Genomic DNA, 17,348 nt, shown 5'->3' with positions numbered 1-17,348 from the left:
GGGAATTCTGTGATGTAAAGTCGTGATTAATTGCTTAGCCCTGGGAGGGGGTAGGCAGGGGAAGTTGCTTTGCCAGGATTTGTGTTAGCCTGAAAACGATGTACAATTGGATGACTTCAATGATCATGTGAAGATTCACCATCTAGAGGTCATGAAAGAAAATTCTTAGAGCATTAAGAATACATATCCTGAAAAAATGAGGGACATCAACAAAGCATAGGGAATTGAGTAGGAGGGAAGGGCCGTGGTAAGTCCAAACTATGCTCGTTTGGGACATTAAAGTACTAGACTCTAGGAGTATGTTTGACCAAGAAGGGCTCCGCATCATAGTGTGGCATTGTGTGTATTTTGAGGAAATTATTTCTTCCAAACAGTCAGCTACACTTCAAGGCTCCAGCTTCTGTGGGCCTGAGAAGGGAGGGACTTATACCACCCCCATTTCTAGCTGGGGTTTGAAGGATACTCTTTGGCTTATGCTAGTGTGACGTGAATAAATGCATGAGTGTTTTCTGGTCGGGTAGAAGTGAATTAAGATTCCTGATGGAATAATCTTGGTTTCATAGTTATTCTAAATCTTAGCAATTTTTTTTTCCATTTAATAGTCATGGCTAAAAAATGTTTAGGGTTTCCCAAGTATAAGACAGTTGTGGGGCACCTGGGTGGCTCCGTAGGTTAAGTGTCCGACTCTTGACTTCAGCTCAGGTCATGATCTCAAGATTTGTGAGTTCGAGCGCTGCGTTGGCCTCCTCACTGGCGGTGGGGAGCTGGCTTAGGATTCTCTCTCTCCCTCTCTCTCTCTGTCTGCCCCTCCTCCATTCACTTATCTCTAAAATAAATAAACTAAAAAAAAAAAAAGACACTGTTCTAGGCACTGAATGTATTTTACTTCATCTAAATTCACAACAATCCAATGAGATGATGTACAGAGAAGAGTTAACACAGCAGGTCTGGGGCTGCTATCCTTAGAAAGCCCTGGCCTTTGAAAGGTTGGCCTTTGGCTGGCATCTGGGAACTTGGATTTCAGGAAGGTTTCCACCATTCCCTGATAAGAATGACTTACTGTAGCTGTTTGTAAAAACAATGTGGTTTGTGTTAACACCTGCTCCCCTTTCTGGGGTTTGAAATTTTGCTATGTTCCAGACAGAGGATGCCTAAGTGGCCAGCCCTCAATCAAAACTCTAGCCTTGAGTCTCTGATGAGCTTCCCTGGTAGACACCATTTCATACCTGTCATGACTCATTGCTGGAGGAATTAAGCCTATCCCGTGTGACTCCTCTGGGAAAGGATTCTTGGTAGCTTGTACCTGGTTTCCTCTGGACTTTGCCCCATGTACTTTTCCCTTTGCTTATTTCAGCTTGATTCCATTGGGCATAATAGGTCTTAGTGTGGATATGACTATATGCTGAGTCCTCTGAGTCCCCCTAGTGAGTCATCACACGGGGTGGGCTTGGGGATCCATGGCACACGTGTGTGACATTATTATCATCTCAGTTTTAAAGGTGAGGAGGCGGTTTCATGGAGAGTTTAAGCAAACATCTTAAGGTCACACAGCAGGCACATGGCACCATCAGGGTTTGAACCCAGGCAGGATAGCTACAGAGCCCTTGTTTCCTCCTGGGGAGCCTCTAAACTTACAATAATAATACTTCCCTCATTGGTGGATTGCGAGTCAAAGGAGATATGTTTGCTCAGAACATACTAAATGCTCAATGAAACTATATCATATTATGAGGCACCAAGCCCTCTATCTCTTCTGCCCACTACCCAGGAAAACTACCATACGTTTCCCATAGCTCAATGACACATAAGATGTCTCCAAGAAATTGAAACATCCATGAGGAGGGAAAAGGAAGGGGAATGGTATGCAACTCCATGACTATCTTCTTAAATGTTTATTCTATTTTTGAGAGAGAGAGACAAAGAGAAAGAGAGAGAGGGAGAGAGAGCACAAACAGGGGAGGGGGCAGAGAGAGAGGGATACAGAGAATCCGAAGCAGGCTCTGTGCTGACAACAGACATCCTGATGTAGGGCTTGAACTCGCAAACTGCAAGATTACGACCGGAGCCAAAGTCAGACCCTTGACCAACTGAGCCATCCAGGTGACCCAATGACTGTTTTTTAGACAAAAATGTTTATAACAAGGCTTTTGCTTTATATGCCAAATGGAGCCTCTACGCTTTCTCTCCTCTTCCCTTGCCTCTTTTCTCTCCTTGGGTCCAGCACGGAGGGGCTGGACACTGTGGTGATAAATTCAGCAGAGCTGGCTGGGTGTTTAGGAGAACTGAAGCAAAAGGAGAGAGGGGCTGGGCAGCTTGGGTTGAGCCCCTTTCATCATGGTCACCCTATTTTCTACCACCCGCCCCCAGACGGGAACACATTGTCTTGCAGCAGAATACCTAACATTCTGGTTGCTAAAATTATTTCTCAATCACCCCTTCCTACATTTCAACCCCCCTAGTTAATGTAGAAACATCCAGTCTCTTTCCACTTGAGGAAACGGAATGACCTTAGCATTCCACAGACTTATTCTTGCACTGCTTTCAAAGAAAAACCACTCTTTCTGTTCAATGCCTGTTGGCTATATGTCAGAGCAAATGTATGGCAACTTGCTGTGTTGCCCTAGTCGATAGATCCAGATGTCCTACTTAGAGCTGAGTTGGCTAAAGCTCACTACACCTACATGGCAGAATTTGGACGGTAATGGAAGATGCCCTTGATGTAAAACCTCATCTTCTCCATCTCCTCCTCCGAATTCCTTTCAGTAGGGAAACAAACGTCCTATTTCGTAGGAAGAAATATGACTTACAGTGTAAATGGTGGGTGAGCAGTGGCCTGGCGATGCCGAATCAGTGAGATCAAATCCTTCCCTGTGAGCACGTTTTGACAAAGTAAAATCGGAAGGAGCCCATGAATATTAGATAGCTGGAAAGAGGACTTGGTCACAACGAGTGCCAAAAGAAGGAGATGGGACCTACCTGTACAGCAGACGTCCCCATGGGAAATCTTGGCCCTTGCTGGTCAGCAGGATGTAAGCAATGTGGAAGAGGTGTAAATAAAGACCAAAACCTCCTATCTTGAAATAAAGTGTATTTTCGTCTAAGAAAAATCAATGTCCTCACACCAAAGGCAAGTACACTGTCAGGATCCACTGGGAAGAGTTGCCTGGTCATTGGATAAACTCTTTTAAGCCAATGACTCAGTGAAAAAACCCGAGTTTCAGTCCTAGCTATATCTGGTGCTCAACCTGCCCAAGTTTACATGAGTTACCTCATTGATTCTATCTCTATTTCAGTTTCATCACTGGTAGAGTGGGGGATATAATAATGCTCCCAGGACGCCAGTAGACATTGGGTAAGATGATGTGGGTCAATGTGCTGACTGAACTGTAAATTAGTACCTAAATGTTAGCTATGAATGTTTCGCTCCGATAACGTTAGCTATCACCAAGACTGAAGAGAAAAATCAAACGTGAAATAAAAACCTAGTTTTCATTGTATTGAGCATTCAGAAAGGAGGGTAAGTTACCTCAAGCGTAGAGCCTTTTAATGCTAAATTACAAATGGAAAGGGTATTGCAATAAACTCAGTTGTATGACCAATCAAAATATTAACTTTTCCTCATTGTAGCAGCTTAATCCTTCCTCCTGGGTTGGTCTGCTACAAACCACACGCAGCGGTCTAAAAGGTGATTGGGCATCAATGAAGACTTAGGTCAGAGTCTCTGGAGTGGCCAGTGATTTAGTTTCTTGGATTAAGGAAGTCAACACCCTCACCAATGGCTGGATAAAAATAACATTCCTTTCTATTGTGATCATCCTACATCAAGGCAATGTTTGAGATTTAAGCAGCACAGTGTGATGTGCCTGCTACAGTTATTATGTGGTTGAACTTCTAAAACACACAGCAGCACAAATGTGTTTTATCAATCTTTGCTGTTGGTACGAATCTTGGAGAAAGCAAAGTTGCGTCACTTCCCAATGCAGCTCACTCTAAAATGGATCATTATTCTAAGGCACTCATCATGCCTGTTAGATTCAGATTCATCTGCTCGGAGCCCTTCACCCCCCTCCCCCACCCCATCCCCCCCTCCCCCCCTGCTCTGCTCCCCATCATTCAAACACTCTGCGCTCTCTTCAAAAATGCCGCATACAGACTCATTAAGTTCAGAGTAAGCTGCAATTAGTAAGCCTGTCAGCTTCTCTTACAAGGAACTTATTTTTCAGTGGAAATTTTTGTAATGGTTCCTGTCTGATCTTTAACTCTTCCCTGGAGACCAAACTCCCCAGCTCAATTCTTGGCAGTGCAATCCTGAGAGTGAGTGATACCCCTTTGGACCAATTAATTACCGCAATTTCTTAAATTTAGCCACTAGCTGTTTGGCACCTTCCACATAGCACCTCTTGCAAAGAAATCCTGCAGAGCTCTGAAATGCCTGACCCCCCTGTCTGTACCCTCAGAGATTTGTAAGCCTGGATCTTGGTCCTCAAAATGCCTCCTCAAGTGTGGTCAGGGGTAGTAAGCAAAAAAAAAAAAAAAAAAAAAAAAAAAAAGAAGCCTCCGTGTTTCAGGGACTCACTTGCATTTATTTTATTGGGTGAGGGTGATGAGGTGATTGCCAATGTCTCCCAGCTCAATGACCAAGGGACTGCTTAGAACGTCCTGTGCGTCACCTGGATGTTGCTTCTCCCCTGGGCCCACGGGGCCATTTGCAAGTTGAGAAGCAGGGATAGGAATGTAGGATAACTAGGAATCCCAAGAGATGGAGTAAGGTTTTCAACTTAGAAGGCAAAGCAATGACGATCTGTTTAACTTACAGATAAAATAAACATTATGTCATTTATCAGTTCCTGGGATTCCTCACAAGCCCAGAAAATCAAGGGTTGTCTATGTCTCTAAAGAGGTAAATACAACGATTTTGTTTTTCTATTTGAGTCACACGGGGGTAACTACTAAAACACTTGGGTATGTTACAAATCAACATACAATGAAAGAAATCACCCCAGTAGTTTTCTGACTTTAAGCCCACTTGAACAAAGTCCCATGCTGGCGGGGACTATTGGTACTATTTCCAAGTAGCTCAGCACGCTGTAGGGAATCCATAAATATTTGTTGACTGGTGACTGATATGCACGCTGATCTCCACGAGGACAAAGGATATCCTCCTTATATTTCATCTCAATACTTATACCTATGAGCTCATGTTTATCATCTAGGTAATGAAATATCCTTTTGACCTTCTTTACAGAGGTGGAGATGAATTCAATTGGGTTATTTTATTCATCCGAGAAGTGTTTGGGTTTTGTTTTTGCACACTCTTCTCTTCTGGCGTTCTTCTCTTGTCGAACCCTATTCGCTCTTTAGGCCCCTTCTCTTTTATGAAAACTTATTCTCTCTCCTCCTCTTCTTCCTCATACTTAGTACGTACTGAGCATTTAATGTGTCAGACACAGCTCTAAGTGTTTTGCGTAGATTGACTCATAGAACCCTCAAACCCATGTACTGACTCAAAAGAACCCCACCGAGTGAGGTATTACTGCTCTTAGCTCCCTTCTGCAGATGAGAAACGGAGAAACAGAAAGGTACAGTGGTAACCTCTTCAAGGCCACACAACAGGAAAGAGGTAGAGGTGGGATTCAAACCCAGGCCATTGGCTCCAGAGCTGCCCTCTTAAGTATTCCACTGGTTATCCAGATCTCCTGAACTCTGATGATCCTTTTTGTTGTTGTTGTTGTTGTTGTTTACAAGAAGATAGTTAATAATCCTCATTTTGTTAAAAATAGGCTAATACTCTCTGCTCTATTGTATCTGTTGCTTCGATTTTAGTCCACATTTTTTCGTATCTTTGTGGTATAGATCACCTTTATTCTTTTTTAACAGTAGCATAGGGACGCCTGGGTGACTCAGTCAGTGAAACATCCGACTCTTGATTTCAACTCAGGTCGTGATCTCATGGTTCGTGAGTTTGAGTCCCGAGTCGGGCTCCATGCAGACAGTGGGGAGCTTGCTTGGGATTCTCTCTCTCCCCCTCCCCCTCTCCCCCCTGCCCCCCCCTCTCAAAATAAATAAACTTAAAAACAATTTTTAAATAAACAACAACAACAACAACAAAAAACCACACACAAAACCCCAGAAGCACAGTAATCCGTAAGTGTGGATTCCCAAATTATAATGAGGATCCTCCTGATGGACGTTGTGACAGTGTTCACACTTTCGATATCAGGCACAACTGCATTTCAAATCACCGCAAAGTAAAGAAACACATGCTAGGTTGAAGTCAAAGAGAGAGTGTTGGGTCAGGTAGCTCTTCCGTGCCATTAAGAAATAAATTATTCAGCAGAGAGAAAATAAGACAGAGATAAGGCCAGCACTTCTCTAAGGAATATTACTGCTGAGGATTCAACAATGAAGCTAATATTCTCTAAGGAATATTACTGCTGCGGGTATTAACTCATGTATATAAAAGCCCTTTTCTCTGCGCAACACTTTGTTTAACTGTGAAATAGACATTTCGTTGTTAAATCATGCTGGCAGGGACCCAGGAGGGCCAATCACGGGCCTGCTTGGAGGAAGGCATCACACAAAACCATTCCTGAACTTTTCCTATGGCTGAAGCAAGCAGCCAGCCATGTTTTCTCTGAAGACTGCTCAGGCCCAAAACATTCTTTGCTCTGCTCTATCGAGATGAACTCTGCTTTTCAATCAGGCTGTTATTCAAATACTGGAACAGGTCCAAATTTGCTTTCCTGAGGAAAAGCCTGTCTCTGCCTCCAGCATGCGCAGTCCAAGAGGGCGGGCTCCTGGCCCCTCACCAGGGACAACCAGGCCTGCCCCCCATTCTTTCAGTGTGCGAGGGGGGGGTCTCCTGCCTCTGCCCTCCCACTATCTGCACACAAGTCAAAGGGACCAGCTCGCAGGTCCCCCAGGAGCATTCTGGTGCACAGCCACCTCGATCCGCTGCTCAGACCACCTCTTATTCCCCCTCACAATCTCCTCATGCTTTTCTAGATCTTTCCCACTCCGCGAGGCCTGCCATCTGAGCCTCAGCTCTCCCGAGCAGGCTTCCTGCCTGACTCAAAGAACTCTCCTTCTTCATGGTGACACTGGCCTCTAACACTCACTTGGTGATCCACTCACTCACTCACTCCTTTGTTTATCCATCCATTGTTATGCGCCTATCAATGCCAGAGACACAGCAGTGAACAAAACTAAGTCCAGAGGAGTAAACAAGAAATAAGCAAATACATAGGTATTTACAATGGCAGGTGGTGGTAAGTGCAGGTAATGGCGGGAGTGTTGGGGGCATATATATATATGTATAAATAAATATATATATATTTATTATATATAAATAATATATATTATATATAAATATACATAAATATACATAAATATATATAATATAGTATATTATTATATATTATATATTATGTTATTATATATTTATATGTATATATATTATATATAATATATATAAATATATATTTATTTATTATATATAAATATATATAAATATATAATATATATTATATATAAATATATATATTTATTATATATAAAATGATCAGGGAAGACTAGCGTGATAAGGTGTGACCTGATTGCTGAGGGAAGGGGGGAGCCTGGCAAGTAAGACTCAGAAGGTCCTTCCAGTGCAGAAGTCTTGAGTTGGGTGCATAATTGGCCTTTTAGGGGAACATTAAGGAGGCCACTTAGCGGCGTGGTCTTTGCTTTGCAAACAAATGTATGGTTTTTTTCCTCAACTTGAGGGTAAGCTTCCTGAGAGGGGGTGGATAATCCGTGATAAAGTGTCATGATGCTTTCTTTCTTCAGTAAAATTCCACTGTCTGAAGTATACCAATCAATGTTTTTGGTAAGGGCTGGAAAGGGCACAAGGATACTTGGATAGGATTATAACCCCTAGCTTGTGGCCCTCGAATATCCCAGTAAAATACCAATGTTCTTAGAGTGTAAGTCATGCCTAGGCTCATAGGCCCAGAGCCACATAACAGCACTTAGCAAGCAGGCACAGATAACCTCATCACTTTAAAAAAAAATGGATTCTCAGGGAGCCTGGGGGCTCAGGAAGTTGAGTGTCTGACTCTTGATTTCTGCTCAGGTCATGATCTCATGGTTCGTGGGATCGAGCCCTGCATCAGGCTCTGTGTTGACAGCGGGGTGCCTGCTTGGGATTCTTTCTCTTCCTCTCTTTCTCTGTCCTTCCCCCACTTGCTCTCTCTCTCTTAAAATAAACAATTAAACAAACTTTTAATTAAAAAATGGATTCTCAGTTCTAAATAAAATGAACTAATCCCTTTATTTCTAATAACTGCCCTTGCTTCAGACAAAATACCAAGAGTGCAATGAAAACAGAGGCCAATAAAGTAAATAACTTAAAGCAACCAACCAAAGGAATATCATCAAACAGTCCTAGCTGAGCCTTTCCAAATCAGTGCTTCTCAAATCATAACACCTTTATTAAGTGGTTCTTTTATCCATCTTGCCATAAAAATAGAGAAATATGAAAAAAAAAACTATGTACAAAATAGTTCAGTCACTTTATTTTAAATACAACTGTATGCAATTTGTTAATCCTCACTGTCATTTATAACTGAATTATATGTACTTTGGAAAGCTGTACAATGGATAGCATGCTGTGTGTGATTGTTGAAATGTGTTTATGGTCGTTCTATAATTTACATCTGAGGTCCCTCCTCAACCAGGAATTCCATGAAGACACAACCTTATTATATCCCAGTACCATATTATCAAGTAAATTGGATTTGATTGGCTCATGTTGTCTTTGTAGTGCTTCTTGTAGGCATAAATCTTACAAGGGATTTTAATTCCTTGGGCATCTCTTCTGCATGATTTCCTTAAAGATGGGGATTTTGTCTACTTAGCTTCATTGTTGAATCCTCAGTACCCAGCACAGTGTCCGCCCATAGGGGGCCCTTGACTAATGTTGAGCAAATAACTAACTGATTTTCTGAAATGAGATATGGTATCTGTGATTGCTAATTTTATGTGTCAACTTGGCCAAGCCAAGAGATCCCCATATTTGATCAAACATTATTCTAGATGTTTCTATGAAGTTACTAGTCAGGTAAGATGAAAATTTAAATTAGTTGACTCTGAGGAAAGCAGATAGCCCTCTATGATGTGGGTGAGCCTCATCTAATCAGTTGAAAGCCTTAAGAGAAAAAGACTGATTGTCCCTGAGGAAGAATTCTGCCAGCCGACTCTGCCTTCGCACTCAGCTGCAACATCACCTCTTCCTCGGGTCTCCGAGGAACTTGCCAGCTTCCATAGAAGCTTAAGCCGATTCCTTAAAAGAAAGCTCTCTGTATCGTTACACATATACTCACATGCTATTGGCTTTGCTTGTCTAAAGAACCCTGGCTAATTCAATATGCCTTACTCATTTACTCTCTCAATGAATCAGTCAACACATGCTATTTACCAAGAATCATTCTCACTCACCGAGGCCCCACAGCCGCCAAAGCCAGACCAGTGACACAACCCAGATAGCTTGCTTTTTTTTTTTTTTTTTTAATTTGAGAGAGAGAGATAGAGAGAGAGTGCCCAAGTGGGAGAGGGGGGCAGAGGGAGAGAAAGAGAATCTTAAGCAGGCACCATGTTCAGCGCAGAGCCCGACATGGGCCTCAATCCCACGATCATAGGATCCTGGGATGATGGCCTGAGCCAAAACTCAAGAGTTGGATGCTCAACTGCCTAAGCCACCCAGGTGTCTCCCCACCTCCGACAGCTCTTGACCTTAATTTCTCCACTCTGGTGGAGGACCAGAGAGCATTACCTCCTCAAAGTTTCATTTCTCTCGTGATGCAAAGCACCTGTACATCTCTCTAGAGAAACAGGTGCCAAGAGAACACTGTACTTGTCAAAGCTGTGTTGTGATGGTGTTATGGGAGGCACCAATTTACTACTGTAATTTTAGGGGAAAATACTTCCCAGGGCGATGCTGAGACATTAATAGTATCACTTCCTCTAAATATTTCCACTCTTTAGAGTGAAGCTGTGGGTGGGGAATTTCCGTCATGGAAAGTAGCCAAAAGGTTACAAAAGGTTCACGGACACGGTACCACTTGATGTGTGGCAGATGATTGGTCCCCCCATAAGGCTAAGGAAAAGACAAATCTAAAAATACATCAGCTGGAAGCCTCTAGGGGAGCACGGCATGAAATCTGGTTCTCTTGGGGATCTAGCAACGAGATTAGCAGTCACGGAGTCTATCCGTGGACCTGAGGGAGGATGCTTCTGTAGAGTCCATATTCACATAGACCCTCCCACTGAGGGTTTGTGTGGTAGGGGAAGTGGACATTGAGAGTGAAAACCTTCCTTAATGTGCCTGCAGGAAGCACAGTTCACCCCTGGGAGTATGTTTTCTCTCTGGGAGTCATTTTTATCTCTTTCTTCCTTCCCCTTTAAGGCCCCTCCTCTCCTTTGATGTCTTTTTCCTTCTGGCTCTCGGTTCCCTAATTCATTTACCTCTTACCTCCAGTGGAAGCCTGTTTCTAGCATGAAGCCAGGCCTCACGCCTCTGCTGGTAGTGTTTTGTGCATGAGAGAGGGAGAGATCTGGGGAGCATTCCTGAAATTATACCCTGAGCCTTCATCGGTGGCAATTACCTAGCACTGTCAATGGGGAGAAATGATAAATAGACTGTCATATGTCCACTTGATAGCATGCTATACAGCCATCAAAATAACTCGTCAACACCTATTTGCATCGGTGTGGATTAACCTTCAGAAACAATGTTGAGCCAACACGTTCCAGTCATGGAAGGATATATACTGTATGATCATATTTGCTTGAAGTTACCAAACAGGAAAAAATAAACAGCATATACAATACACATAAATTACATATTAGTTAATTTTTATATAAATAAATTTAGACATAACTTACAGTCCACATATGATATATCTGTACCTATAGACATATGAGGCATATCTAAAAAGAAAAGTAAGGGAGAAAGATTAACACAAAATTTAAGAGAGCAGTTCCCTTTGTGGGGGGCATGGGTAGAAACTGATACAATTGGCTGGGGGCATGAATCAGGCCTCAAGGGTTGGTAAGGTTTATTTCTATTACTATTTAGAAGGTAGGCATGTGTAACATATGCTTCTTTGTAGTATGAAATGTTTTCCAATACCTAAAAATTTTTCCTAAAGTGAAATTTGTGCAGATTATTAATCCTCATTTATCATCTTCCTTGGAAAACGAAGGGAGGGGCTTGGGGGATAACAGCTGCTTATAAAAATCAAAGAGAACGTTAGCGGAGTTATAGACCTCCATTCACCAAAGCTTCCAGTCGGAACCGAAGGTGAAAAAGAATTGTGGATGTACTGATACCTTCACTCGTTACCTCCCTTCACCATTGCTTGACTTACTTCTGACCCCCCAGGATGCTTCCTTAGGGCAGAACCACCATGTAATGGAGCCGGGAAGGGTGTCAATTTCAAGCTATCATCACTGCCTGGATATTTGGGAGCTATCGTGGGTGCAGTGTTGATTTGAATGATCAAAACAGTCTGCAGCAAAGGGTGGCTTGGACACCCCAGCCTGGGACGTCCCTGTCATTCGTGGCCCTGTGGCACGCACACATGGCAGGTGCTGGGTGGAATGAGACTCAGCTGTGGCCTTGAGGAGCTCCCGCTCTAATGAAGCTCTGCCAGTCTTCTCTCAAAGTCCTGCCTCCCGGTGTCTACCGTATCAGTTGTGCTCCCAGCACAATTAGTAACATGATTTTTTTTTCCTTTCAATCGGCTCACTTTTTTTTTTTTAACTTGAAGATATTTACTTATACTAAAAGAAAGTTTATACCACTCCTGCAGGTGAATAGCCAGTGCCACTACAGTTGATAGAAGATAATCATGGAAAACAGATGCAGGAAAACAAAACTATGCTGGTGAATTTTAGCTGGCTCTCGTTGACTGCTGATGGCTCATGGTCCAAGGCTCCCTTTCTCCTTGTTAAAAAGGTAAATGGCCAATGGTTAGAGAATGTTAAGATCAGGCCAATCTCAAACGATCAGGAGAGTGAAAATGGAAAAGTTTTCTGTGGCAAGGTCTAGTGACAGCATGATTGTATGCTATATCTGTGTATTGTGTATATCCTGTGGTGCCCCACAGTTTGGAAACTTTGATCAAAGGAGTTGCCAGGAGACAGATAAGCGGAAGGAAAATGGAGGGCATTTGGAGTAAGGTGTGATACAGTTTTGCACAGGACATGTTACTTCTTTTTTTAAAAATTTTTTTTTTTTCAACGTTTATTTATTTTTGGGACAGAGCGAGACAGAGCATGAACGGGGGAGGGGCAGAGAGAGAGGGAGACACAGAATCGGAAACAGGCTCCAGGCTCTGAGCCATCAGCCCAGAGCCCGACGCGGGGCTCGAACTCACGGACCGCGAGATCGTGACCTGGCTGAAGTCGGACGCTTAACCGACTGCGCCACCCAGGCGCCCCAGGACATGTTACTTCTAAAGGAACTCTCCCTGGGGCGCCTGGCTGGCTCCACTGGAAGAGCACGTGACTCTTGATCTTGGGGTTGTGAGCCGAGCCCCATGTTGCATGTAGGGATTACTTAAAAATAAACTATTTTCATTACTTTTTAATGTTTATTTATTTTTGAGAGAGAGAGAGAGAGAGCAGGGGAGGGGCAGAGAGAGAGGGAGACACAGAATCCAAAGCAGGCTCCAGGCTCTGAGCTGTCAGTACCGAGCCCAACGCAGGGCTCGAACTCATGAATTGCAAGATCATGACCTGAGCAGAAGTCAGACGCTCAACTGACTAAGCCACCCAGGTGCCCTAAAAATAAGCTCTTTTAAAAAAATAAAGGATCTCTCCCTGTGTACCTGGGTCCTTTCTCTAAGCAGGATCTCATAAGGGGCTGAGGAGGACGTCCTCCATATGGCCCTGAATAGATATGAGGGATATCAAAATGCAGATGCCTAAGTAAACGGGGAACAGTGGGTGACATGACCTGAGTATGCACAGGGCTGTGTAGCAGCTTGAATTTCCCCAGAAGGAGACCCTGACTCATATTCGAGTGCATGTACTTTGTTTGTTTACTTTTAAAGTTTACTTATTTGTCCTGAGAGAGACAGAGACAGTGCAAGGTGGGGATGAAAAGAAAGAGAAGGAGAGAGAGAATCCCAAGCAGGCTCCTTACTGCCAGCACAGAGCCTGACACTGGGCTCAAACTCGCGAAACCAGGAGATCAGGGCCTGAGCCCAAACCAAGATGCTTAACTGACTGAGCCATCCAGGCCCCCTCAAGTGCGGGTACTTTAACCAATGATCCCAGGACACCTTGCTGGAGAGCAGGAAGCCAGGGAAGAGTCGTGAGAAGGGACGGCACATAAAAGGTCAGTTATCAAGCCGGCTACCCCTGTGGCAACAGAGCTTAAGTTCACGTGGAAACTTTAGGGAATCGGTAAAACATGCGTCTTAGAGTTATTCCACTCAGGCCTGAGGGGGCTGGGATGTTTACGGCCCACTCGAGAGTTGGATTCTGGGCCTTTTCATTTGCCTTTAAGCAATTACAGTGGCCCTACTTGGCTTGGAGAAAGCTCTCAGGTCCTGAGATAAAGACTCAGGCTGTTAGAAGTTAGTTCAGTCCTGATGAGGCCCAAAGGATGTAGGTAGGAAACTGTTTTCACTCCACCCTTCCTCTGCTAGAAACTTCAAAAACGTGTCATGCTTGACCCATACCACAGCATTCCAAGAGGGCTCTTTCCCCTCATTTACATACAGAGAAAGAGGCTCTATCATTTTAGGCATCATTTGCCCAAAGTCAGGCAGCCTGTGTTCTACACCCCTGGTTACACCTTCCCGGTCGTCTTCTTTTTTAACATCGAGGTGAAATTCACATGACATACATTAGACATTTGCAAGAGGACAATTCAGCGGCGTTCAATATGGTCACAATGCTGTGCCAACACCACCTGCATCTGGCTCCAAAATACTTTTATCACCCCCACAGGAAATCTCCTACTCAGTAATAGCCACTGGTAGCCATCAACCTGCACTCTGTCTCTACTGACTTATCCATTCTGGGTAGTTCATGTAAATGGAATCAAGTACTTCTTGTGCCTGGCGTCTTTCACTTTGCACAGTGCCTTTGAGACTTAACCCTGCTGTGGGATGTATTAGTAGTTCATTTTTTCTTTGGTGGCTGCATAATATTCCGTTGCGTATGGACATACCACAATTTGTCTCTCCACTCATCTGCTGATGGACATTTAAGCTGCTTGCCATCTCAGGCTGTTGTGAATAGTGCTGCTAGGAAAGTGTGCACACATGTACATATTTGAGTCCCTGTCTTCAGTTCTCTTGGATGTTTTACTAGGAGTAGAATTGCTGGGTCACGTGGCAATTTTGCATTTCTCTTTTCAAGAACTGCGCTAGTCTTCTTGCGGGGGCTCCTTCTCCTCTAACTTCTATTTATTTATTTATTAAAAAAACTTTTTTAACATTTATTTACTTATTGAGAGAGAGGGATGGAGCACGAGCAGGGGAGGGTCAGAGAGAGAGGGAGACACAGAATCTGAAGCAGGCTCCAGGCTCTGAGCTGTCAGCCCAGAGCCTGACGTGGGGCTGGAACTTACGAACTGCGAGATCATGACCTGAGCCGAAGTCGGATGCTTAACCGACTGGGCCACCCAGGCACCCCATCCTCTACCTCTATTTAAATGTTAGAATTTCTTGGGGCGCCTGGGTGGCTCAGTCGGTTAAGCATCCGACTTCGGCTCAGGTCATGATCTGGTGGTTCCTAAGTTCCAACCCCACGTTGGGCTCTGGGCTGCCAGCTCTCTCTCTGCCCCTCCCCCACTCATGTTCCTTCTCTCTCTCCCTTTCTCAAAAACAAACACTAAAATAAAATAAAGGTTAGAATTTCTTGAGATTCGATTCTAAGCCACCCTCTCCTTTCCCATTTGATACTTTTCCTCAAGCATGTATCACCCACAATCATGGTTGCAATTACCAAATCTATGCCAAGGATCCCCAGACCTCTCCCCTGAGCTCTAGATATTGGCCAGTGTCGAATGCCTGACTGACATCTGCATTTGGATCAATTCTAGACCTGAACTAACCCAAGCCTGGTCCCCACCAGCTTCCCTAGTCTCAGTGACTGGCTATGACAGCATCAAGATCCGTTTGAATGTGCAAACCGGGAAACTGGGGGTCATCTCTGACCCTTCCCCCCTCGCTCTCCTTTTCTGTCCACCACCAAGTGCCGTCGAGTTTCCTTTCTAGTTGACTTTTAAATTTGTGTAATTCTGTCTCCACTGCGACCACTCTTGTCTGTATTCACGTAGATACACTTGCCTGGCTGACTTTCTCCACCTTCTGATTGGTCTCCCTGTCTCTAGATGTGGTCCCTTTCCATCCGTCCTCCACACCTATTCTAAAAGCCGTGGAGAACCCCTCTACCTTCTCCGTGGCTTTTAGAATAAGCAGCATCTTTCATGCTGCACTTCGGGCTAATTTGACCCACTATCCCCTCGCCTCCCGCTACACTGGCCTTGATTTTGCCAGATAATTCTGTGGTCTCCTACCTCAGGAAATGGTCTCTGCTGTTCTCTCTGCCTGGAGCATAGCCTTGTGAACTCCTACGCCTTTTTTTCAATTCTAGTCTCATTTTCTTTCTAGAAACCTCCCTGCCTCCCAGACGAGATCAGCTTCCCCCACAATATGTTGTGATCCTTATCGCATTTGTGTAATTAGTAATTAACGTCTGCTTCTCCCCTGCGCCGTAAACTTTTTGGAAGCAGGGCAATGTCCGTTTTCCTTCATCTTATGTAAGTTTTGACTTAAAAGCAGCTGCCCCATGAATGAACTAAGTAATGAGAAATGGTGGAGCTCCAACTCAAAGCTGATTTCTCATCCTGCCCTTTCCACTGCTCCACTTTGCCCCACTCTTGAAACAGGGATGTCCTTGCAGATTGGAAGGAATTTATCCCCAAACTGGAAGGAAGTAGAAACAAGGAGGAAAATCACTTGACTTGTTCCCAGGGTCCTGTCATGGGCTCTTCACACTCACTTCTGGTGGGAACCAACATTCTGGGCGGGGGGGGGAGGGGGGAGCTCCTCAAACAGGGGTTAAGAAGACCGGAGCACACACCCTCAGCTCTCATCATGGGCACACAGGGCAGAAAACCAGCCCGCCGACGTCCACACAGCTTTGAACAACATACAACGCTTTTCGAATGGCATTCCCTTGAAAGTTGTCCGTGTTTTTCATTTTGAAATGATTTCAGCAAGATGAAAAGTCTGCCTCAATTCCTTTGTGGAAGAAACGCTACCAAATGAATGAATGACTCAAGGGAATTAGTAAATACAGAATAAAGAAAGGATGGAGAAGTTGAGGTGGCCCAGTGCGAACAGGTAGAACATAGTGTGATTTGTCCCCAAGCCCTTAGAGATGATGCTGATGGCCAGTTCTCTGCAGAGCCAATCAACCCTGAGTCCAATCCCCAATCACCATTTCCTACCCCTCCAGGCTGAGTCCCAGAGGGACTGAAAATGACATTATGAATGATTTTAGTCCATCATAATGTGCAAGTGACAGCCCACACTTTGAAGTATTGAAATAAGTTAGGAGAAGCGAAAGCTCAAGGTTATCACAGGTATGCTCTCTGCGGAGGGCAGCAAGGGGGAGGAGCCATCCAGCTTACACACCCGGAAGCACCTCCCCACGATGATTTCAAAAATAGAATCGTGTAGGTTTCAGGTTGCTTTAAAGCCAGTGCCTGCGGGTAGACTGGAAAGAATCCTGGAGTCCCTCTTTCCACCTTTGGGACGTGTTGAGGCCCTCTCAGCTCCAGTTCAGGGGTGTCAACAGAGGGGAACACTAACAGATGTCTGATACCAGCTCAGGAAGTCAGAGTCTGAGTGAGTCCCACCCCCCGTCAGGCCACAACAAGTGTCTGAGAACTTACCCAGGGCAGAGCCACTGCTGCTGGATCGTCTGGTCTCACTGGTATTCTCTCCCTCTCCCCAGTCAGGCAGGTGGGAGCTGGGAGCTCAGTCCTGCCTCATCCCGATGAGGCTTGTGTCTTGCCCCGGCCACCAGATTCTAAAGGCAGCTGCAAGCATTACCCTACTGAGCAACCACACACATAGACTGTGAACAGGGTTTGTGTGTGTTTTTCCTTCCGGTTGCTGCAAGTGATGTTGTCTCAGTTCATTTCCTCTCTGTGTCTTTTTTTTTTTTTTTTTTCATACACTGGGGGCGATATGTAGTTTAGGGGCAGGTGAGAAATCTAGCTCTCATCGGTACTGCTTGCTCTTTTGAGAAAGAGAGGTGATCTTTAAATTATCATTGCA

At 44.4% G+C, this 17,348-nt stretch overlaps 1 protein-coding gene across 1 annotated transcript in view; it reads right to left on the bottom strand.

Moving 5' to 3' along the window:
• NEDD9 (neural precursor cell expressed, developmentally down-regulated 9) overlaps positions 1-17,147 on the bottom strand; it is a 190,252-nt gene extending 173,105 nt beyond the window's left edge. Inside the window, exon 1 of the mRNA XM_030314849.1 lies at positions 16,961-17,147. The gene's annotated coding sequence lies outside the window, so the exon portion shown is untranslated. The remainder of the gene's footprint in view (positions 1-16,960) is intronic.
• Between the last annotated feature and the right edge of the window lie 201 nt (positions 17,148-17,348).

The sequence above is a fragment of the Lynx canadensis genome, chromosome B2 (assembly GCF_007474595.2).
Source record: "Lynx canadensis isolate LIC74 chromosome B2, mLynCan4.pri.v2, whole genome shotgun sequence".
NCBI lineage: Eukaryota > Metazoa > Chordata > Mammalia > Carnivora > Felidae > Lynx > Lynx canadensis.
Note: the sequence above shows the minus strand (reverse complement) of the source record. Positions and strands in the feature narration are given on the sequence as shown.